Raw genomic sequence first — 8,848 nt, forward strand, 5'->3', positions numbered from 1 at the left:
CGCCTCTCTCGCATGCCTGTGTGCTTTGTTGGTGAGCAGGAAGCTCCGGGTTCTCCTTCCAGGGTGCTGGATCGTGAGTGGTGCTTACAGAAAAGCGTTTATTCTCCCGGGCTCTGCAGAGCCTTACATAATGTTATGTTCCTGCAGGCTCAGATAAAACTGTTGCATTTTGCAGACATAGTAGGAAGGTCTTGAAATTCAAACTGTCAGGGGAATCCTGGGAAGGTTCTTAGTGCATTTTCTATACCTGGAAAACCTAAAATGTTCTGGTGTGGGAGGGATATGGGTCAGCTAGGCACAATGTTTTCGCTAAGCCAAACTAGAACTTTGAAAGTTTATCACTCTGGATATAAAGAACATCTCTCAAGGTTGCCCATATGAGAGAAGAAGGCACAGGGGTCTAGTTTGTTCTGTGACATTCCTATCACAAAAAAGGGTGACATGGGGGCCAACACCTGATGAGCCAGGGAGTCTGAGTGTTCACTAGAAAGAAGGTTCACAGCCAGAGAACCAAAGTTGACTTAGAGAAAGCACTGTATAGTGAGTGATTCAACACAAAGCCTGGCTTTGCTGCCCATGCTGATCTGGCCGCTTCCCGAAGGGTATGATGTTTTTAATTCCATCCTTAGATAACTACTATCAAGAACTATTCTCTGTGATATAGATTTCATCAAAAAGGCATGAAATGGAATCTCATGAGGCATGGGAAGCCTGAAATTGTCTTCTTTTTACCCATGTGGCATCAACTAGGAAATAGCCAGGGGTTTTGTATGTGACCAGGTGAAGGGGAAATATATGGTTTAATTTAAAACTCATTACAGGGCAGTCCCTGGGGGTCATCTCTGTCGGTTCTGCTCATGAACCCTGACCTCCTGTGGGCTCACACATCATCTCAGAAAACTAAACTGTCTCTTGAAGCTCACTTCGGACTTTTGTTCTGGGCAGGCATTTCAGGGAATTTGACTTTTGTTGGCTGGAGTCAGAACTTAAGTTGTGTGTGTGTGTGTGTGTGTGTGTGTGTGTGTGTGTGTGTTTTCAAGAAACTAACACACAGAAAGCATCTATACATTCATCATTAAAGCCACTCCTTTCCAAGAGATGTGGCTGCACAGGGGAGTCAAAGAGAGCTTTATAACAATAGTTTGCTAAAGGGAAAGAGAAGTCACATGCACGGTAATATTGTAAAGCTGGACTCCTAAACTCAGGTCCACAAGTTCCAGGAATAAAGCCAGGCAAAGAGATGGAGCCTGTAATCTCAGCTCCTCAGGCGAGGTGGGTAAAGTGAGTAGGATGAGAATTCAAAGCCACGAGGGCAGCATAAGAAGACCTTATCTCTAGTATGTGTGTGTGTGTGTGTGTGTATGTGTGTACATGTGTGTGTGTATGTGTGTGTGTATAAAGATAGAAAGAGGGAGAAGAGAGGAAGAAAGAAAGAGAGAGAGAAGGAGAGAGAGAATCTTTTAATCTTTTAGAATAGAAAATGTCCAGGTGTCATCATATACACCTTTAATCCCAGCACCCAGCAGACAGATCTCTGTGGTTTCATGGTTAGCCTGGTCTACCAAGCCAGTTCCAGGTTGGCCTGAACTACATAGTGAGACCCGAGAGCGAGCGAGCGAGAGAGAGAGAGAGAGAGAGAGAGAGAGAGAGAGAGAGAGAAATCAACTTTTATGTTTGTGAATAAGAGATCTTACAGTGAGTCTGCCCTTGTTTTCTGTTAGATCATTACTATTGCATTTAAGGATTTTGGAAAATAATTTGTTATTCATCTCTTTAGAAGTGTGATGTTTGAGGATCTGTCGTTTGTTTTAGTTTTGAAAACTCAAATTTAGTACTTCAGTTTTCTGTGATAAATATGTAAAATGTTAATAGACCTTCTCATTACTCGCACACCGTTTTTTCTTGAAATTTTTTCTTTGCCATGTTTCAGAATAGTTTTCCAGCATAGGGTTTAATGGCTGTATATTTAGGTGCCTTTTAAAGGAGTGGGAGCTGTGGCTTGCTCTTCAGGATCACTTCACAAGAAGTGTGCCCAAGTCCTTCCTTCACTCCATAGCTGTTGTGCAGGCACTGTGACTAGGAAACTCCGTATAGGACTTCATTCTGCCTCATGCTTTGAGCATGGCTGCCTGTGAGTCTCAGTAAACCCCGCCCTCTGGATCCTCCCACACCAAGCCCCTCCCTCTGAGGATCCTCCCACACTAAGCCCCTCCCTCTGAGGATCCTCACACAGTAAGCCCCGCCCTCTGTTAGTCCTCATCGTCCAGCATCTACACAGTTTAAAAAGTGTTAAGAGTGAAGTAAAAGTCACCAGAAAGTTTTCCTGGTCGTTTTTCTAGTCCAGCTCGTTATCTCTCCAAACCTTCCCTACTAAATCACTTCACTACGAGAGAGGACATTTGAACTTAAGAAATACGTTTTGTTTTTTTTTTTTCAGTTTGATTACACAGTAGCTAAGATGTTCTTTTAAAAATGGTGAGATCTGAAGGTGACTTTATAAATCATTTCCAAAAGGAGGGTAGAAAAGCAGCACCTGGAAATGGCTCTCTATGGTGATGCACCAGGAGAAACTGTACAATCTTCCTATAAGGGGAGGAAAGCGGCACCTGGAAATCTCTCTCTACCATGGTGGACCAGGAAAAACTGTACAATCGTCCCAGAAAACAAAAGAAAAAGAAAACTACTAAGAGAGAAAATGGTTTTTAAAAATTGTGTTGGGGCTGGAGAGGTGGCCCAGTGGTTAGAGCACTGGCTGCTCTGCAGAGGACCTGGGTTCAATTCCCAGCACCCACAGGGTGACACACAACCATCTGTAACTGTAGTTCCAGGAAATCCAATGCCCTCTTCTGGCCTCCTCTAGCACTGCATGTAGATACTGAACATACATACATATATACATACATGCATACATACATACATACATACATACAGTCAAATACACACTCGTGTGTATAAAATAAAAATAAACAAGTTTTTAAAAGCTATCCATGCCTGTTGTCTTCCCGCTCACCTCAAGCTAGCCAATTAGCCATATGTATCACTGCTGTCCTCCATGCTTTGTTGCTGCAGACTATCAAAGAATGATTTAGAAGCCCAACCAGCTTTTCACCAGTTTCTAATTCCCTTATGCATCCACATTTCCCCAAGAAATTACAAGTCGTATAGACATCCATGACACACACAGAGCAATCAAACACTAGTTACAGACTAGAGGATAATTAAATGAAGGTTCTGGCCACTGGGAATGGGAAACAAGTTGGGAGGAGGCTCATAGGAGGATGGGGTGGGGTTTGTTAAACTGACATGGAGTGGGGATGGAGCTACAAGCAAAGAGTTCACGAGGAAAGTGCTTTTGCTTTGATGTGAGGAAGCACAGAGGATAGTTCTCATTTACAGTAAACCCTGGAAAATGCAACACAGAGAACCCTCCAGCCTGGAAGCCAGGTTTGTGTGTTCTTAACTTGTATTCATGGAAGAGTGTCCATTTGCCAGAGATTTGTTGCTGCTGTTGTTGTGTTGTTGTTGTTGTTGTTGGTTGGTTTTGGCTTTGGATTTCATTTTATTTGGGGGAAGGTTGTTTTCAGTTTTGTTGTTTGCTTGTTTGCTTACTTGCTTGTTTTTAGCAGACATGCAATCTCACTGTACTGCTCATACTTTTGGGAAGGTAGACTAAAGGAAGGGAGAATCCACAAAGAGCCAAAAAGTGTCTTAAGTACAACACAGATGTATTAAAAACTCCCTACACCGGTGGCTTCTCCTCTTTCTGCTGCTTGCACTCTAGGATGTTCCCGCCTTGCGTGTTCGATTAGCATTTCCTGTTCCTTGGCCTCATCCATCTCTGTTTCCAGTTGCTTGTTAGCTATCCAGATGTGGATACCTTGTTATCTTCCTGCTAGGATGATGCTCCCTCATTAGCCATCGTCTCTGGGGTAAAGGAGATGTTTCTTTTAACTAGTGATTCTCCCAGCATGCACAGGGACAAAGACTGGACAGACCTTTTAAGTTCAGTCACTCTGGTCTCTTTTAATACAGGGTTTGGCTACATTGTTGACACAATTAGACATGCGAGTATATGGATAAGTATTAAATATTAGCAGTACTTTGTGTTGAATGGGGCTTTGTTGTTGTTATTAAATTTCATTTCATAGTAGAAAAGTGGGCCATTATACAAACACACAGTAGCTTTGTGTTAATTAGTTGAGAAAGAAATAAGACTTATTGATTATCCCAAACATTGTGTCAGCATTATCTTGAAGCAGTAGCAGAAAGAAAACTAAAGGTTTTCCCATATCTCTAGGGATCCCCTCCCAGAGCTCTGTTATAAATTGGCCATACTTTTTAATATTCACACTGAAAATGATGGTCTGTACACAGAAAGCCGAGGAAAGTACTGCAAAGATATGTGTGTTCTGTGACTGGCTTACCTAAGATGCTGAGGAAAATATCTCTCTCCTCAGTATGACACATGTTAACCAAGTTAAGCCAGACTTATGGGTAAGAGGCAGCACTGTTTCAGGGGAGAGCTCCCAACTTCTTTGCAGCTTAGTATATAAGTGTGCCATGTGTAAAATTTAATCCACAGTAGAAAGGACCTAGTTATTTCCTCAAATACCAGAATACAAGAAAGACCCCTCCCCTCTTTGTTCTCTGAGGCAGGGTCCTACTGTATAACTCAAGCTGGGCTGGAACCTGCAACATCTGCCTCTGCCTCCCAAATCCTGGGATTACAGGTATGTGCCACTGCTCCTGAGTTGTCCTATTTCTTACTTAGTTCCTTGGGAACATCACAGCCCACGTCATATGGTTGGTGCCTGTGATTAGCACTTACACAGACCAGGCTACAGCTATTGAAGAAAGGCTGCAGAAATGGCTCAGCAGTTAAAAGCTCTAGGCTCTTCTTGCAGAAGACCTAGGTTTACTTCCTAGCAACAACTTCAGGTGGCCCACAACTGCCAGTGATTCTAGCTCCAGGGCATCTGATGCTTCTGGCATCCTCAGGCCTCTGCATTCACATACGTCTACACACACGTACGCATAAGTAAATATGATATAGATACTTCATTTTTAAAAATATAGCAAAGATTATTAGAAGTCCTTGGGCATACATAAACAGACAGATGCGTGTGCGCGCACACACACACACACACACACACATACACAGACACACACCAAGCTTAGTAGCATGCTCAGACTACAGTGAATTTTATCATCTGTCCTTGGTACCTCTTATAGATGAATGAGAATTTTTCCAGTGGGTATCACAGAACAAGATCAGAAGTTACAAAGAAAAAAGGCTATGGGTTCATTTGGTAGGGTGACAAAGATTCCCAGAAGCCCCCAGTGCCATTTTGTATCACTGTTCCTCTTGGCCTCTGCCTAAGATGTTCCCTTTCACAGACCCTTTTTGTTTCTCCTCTGGCCTCAGTTTTAATCTCCAAGACATCCTGACCTCCTGGGCTATCTCACACTCTTTTATAATTGCTGGTGCATCGGTGTACTCTGAGATACTGGTTTCTTGGAGGTCAAAATGCCATTTGCCTGGCACACAGTAGGCCACTCAGTGTCTGGTAGTGAAACTTTCTATTTCTAGATTCACTGGAGGGGAAGCCATCCATTAGTTGCTCATTCAAGAAGGGTCGTGGATGGCCAATGCCCAAGTGTGGAGTCACACATGTGATGTTAACTAGGAGAGACTTTTTCACTTCCTATTACCCACAGGTCCATGAGGTAGTGTCAGCCATCTGAACAGATAACACCAGACTAAACAGGTGAAGGTAACAGAGTGTGGCAGACTGGCTCGAGGCGTGGCCACTCGTCCAGTTGCTTGGTGTTGCAGGAATAAGTGGCTTCTGTGCTCTGCCAGGTGTATCTAGCTAGGAACGAGGGATGACCAGATTCTCAGGAGTCTGTGACATGGTGTCTTATTCCAGGGTTTCTATTCCTGCTGAAAACATCATGACTGAGAAGCAAGTTGGGGAGGAAAGGGTTTATTCAGCTTACACTTCCACATTGCTGTTCATCACCAAAGGAAGTCAGGACTGGAACTCAAGCAGGTCAGGAAGCAGGAGCTGATGCAGAGGCCATGGACGGATGTCACTTACTGGCTTGCTTCCCCTGGCTTGCTCAGCTTGCTTTCTTATAGAACCCAAGACTACCAGCCCAGGCATGGCACCACCCACAAGGGGCCTCCCCGATTAATCACTAATTGAGAAAATGCCCCACAGCTGGATCTCATGGAGGCATTTCCTCAAGGGAGGTTCTTTTCTTTGTGATAACTCCAGCTTTTGTCAAGTTGATACACAAAGCCAGCCAGTACACATGGGAAGCCAAGGCATCAAAAAGACTGTCAGCTCCAGGAGCGTAGACCTTCTATGGCACCTGTGTTCAGGACTGGAGAAGAAGGGTAAATTGGGTGTTTCCTGGTCCCTGACCATCTTGGGTTCCACATTTAAGATTATATACCACACTGAAATAACAGGAAAGCCAGGACTGTTAAGGAGAGGTACATAATCAAATGGAAGATGGAGCTAAGAGGCTGTGAACAATGACTTGGGGAGAGCTGACTGCTCCATAAGTTTCCATCTGAAGGGAAGCCTATCTTAGACTAAACAGTCACCAGAGAGGAATTGCCTTCGTGGTCTCTGAGGTGCCTGGACTCTGTCACCAGGACAGTGTAGATGGTTGATGCTTCTATATTTAACCCTCTTGAGTGAACACAGGCGTTCACTTGCTTGGCACCAGTGAGGAATTTTCCACACATTCCCCGTTTAGGAATGTGCTGGTCTGATTCCCCTCCTATCCCAGTCCTCCCAGCTTGCCATCATCCAGGGAATGGTGTGAAAAGTGATTTGAAATCATTGCAGAAGGACTCCCAGAGCCTAAGGGCCTCTCGAGATCAAGACTTCTGCTGGCCTCTGTGGTTCCACAATGGGTGGGGGGCAGGCTCACCAAATTGAAGTGGTCCTTGGTGTTCACCTAGACAACACTGGTCCTAAGGTCACCACAATTGACGCTGCCCACCGCAGCTGTCATGATGTCATTCTGGCTTGGCTTTCAAGAAACACACAATAGCTCTCTTGGTGCATAAGTCAGAAGGGTTGATGTCATTTCAAAATCAACACTTAAGGAAGAAAGGATCTTACCAGAACAGGCAGGACAGCCAGGTTGGCCTTGGCAAGCTGAGGCTAAGCAGAGCCAACATCTTCAGCAGGAATGTGTCCAGGGACATCAGAAAGGTCTAGAAGTGACAGGGGAGAAGCAAACAGCTACCCTATCTGGAGTTGCAAGCCCAGAAGGATGAGCTGAAGAGACATCAAACACTGGAAATGTCCCAACATGCAACCCACAAGTCAGTTTCAAGGGCAAACACCGGTAGTGTAAGCTGTCAGGATGAAGGTGGGGGTTAGGGGCTACAGCTAGAGAGAGAATTTGCCACAGAGCCAGATCCAGTAGCAGCTGGCTGCCTTTCCTCCAGTCAGATGTGAGAGGTTATATGACCAAGAGTGCTAGATCCAACCCATGTCTGACTTGGCTCTTGAGGTCACACCTATGTGGGGAGAGGTGGGGAGAACCTTGGTGTGTGTGGTATTTGATGATGATTGGACCCTGGGTTGAAACACCTGGGTTGTCAATTTCTAAGGCAGCTTGTCCCTTCATCAGAGCCCCTATTGCCTCCCCATAAATAGAAGAAAGTCCGGGGCTCATTAACAGTACTGGTGAGCCTCAGAATCTACAGCCATGTAGTAATTGATCAGATATTCGATCTCAGTCAATCAACCATGCATCCAAAATCAATACTAAAAACACACAGCATTTTGGTTTTGTTATGATTGTTCCATGAATAGTACAGAGTAGCAACTATTCACAGTGAATTTATACCATGTTCAAAATTATACAGAAGGAGAGATGGTTGCAAAGTCTAGGTTATTGGTTTTCAACCTGTGGGTCGAGACCCCTTCAGATATACTGCATATTAGATATTTACATTAAGTTTTGTACAGTAGCAAGTTATAGTTATGAAGTAGCAACAAGAATAAGTTTATGGTTGGGGAGTTGCCACATGAGGAACTGTATTAAAGGGTCACAGCATTAGAAACGTTGAAAACCACTGCTCTAGGAAAATCAGAATGGGATCTCTGCACATGGCACTGTTTTATATAAAGGACTTGAATATACATAGATTCGGGTATCTTGGTTTGGAGGGTTCTTGCAATCTGCTCCTACAGATACAGAGGGATCGCTGTGTTTGAAGGCATGGGGAAAGGAGGCAATTATTCTATGTGTGGCTAATAGAAAGTGTTTGGTAGAACTTAGCACCAGAAACCTTTATTAAATAGCAAATAAATTCTATCTAGAATGTTTGAGAGCTTGGCCATTTTCCTTCCGGGGTCCATCTCCTTCCTGCCAGCCAGCTGGAAGGTCCAGGGCTGTATGCTGTGATTTGGGGGATCCCACCATGGGGAGGTATTGTATCCATCAGGCGCTCCCTACAGTGGGAAGCCAAGGAAAGAAAGCACTGGCTTTGGGTCTGAAGTTGGAGTGAGTAGCTTTTGACAGTTCGTTTGTTCGCTGCTCAGTGCTGTCTGAGTCTCTGTTGACAGGCGCCTTTCTTGTGCTATCCCTTGACTGATGAGATGCACTCAAGATTTGAGTTCGCTGGCTGTGTTGGCAAAGTAATGGCTGCGACTTTTCCAAATTGTCTTTTAACATAGTACTTTTCTTACTAGTCTCTTTTTACAAGGCAACTACTGAAATGGCCCCTCTCCAAAGTACTAGATTCGTACAAGATAGTACCAATTGGTACAAGATAATGGTCAAGTGGCCATTATGGGTTACAGTTAGAACAAGT

The 8,848-nt window shown here is 44.2% G+C and overlaps 1 protein-coding gene across 5 annotated transcripts in view; it reads left to right on the forward strand.

The window, feature by feature from the left end:
• The window catches only part of Mtus2 (microtubule associated scaffold protein 2), a 388,646-nt gene that overhangs the window by 341,662 nt on the left and 38,136 nt on the right, over positions 1 to 8,848 (forward strand). The window lies entirely within an intron of this gene.

Source organism: Mastomys coucha, unplaced genomic scaffold, assembly GCF_008632895.1.
Source record: "Mastomys coucha isolate ucsf_1 unplaced genomic scaffold, UCSF_Mcou_1 pScaffold22, whole genome shotgun sequence".
NCBI classification, from domain to species: domain Eukaryota; kingdom Metazoa; phylum Chordata; class Mammalia; order Rodentia; family Muridae; genus Mastomys; species Mastomys coucha.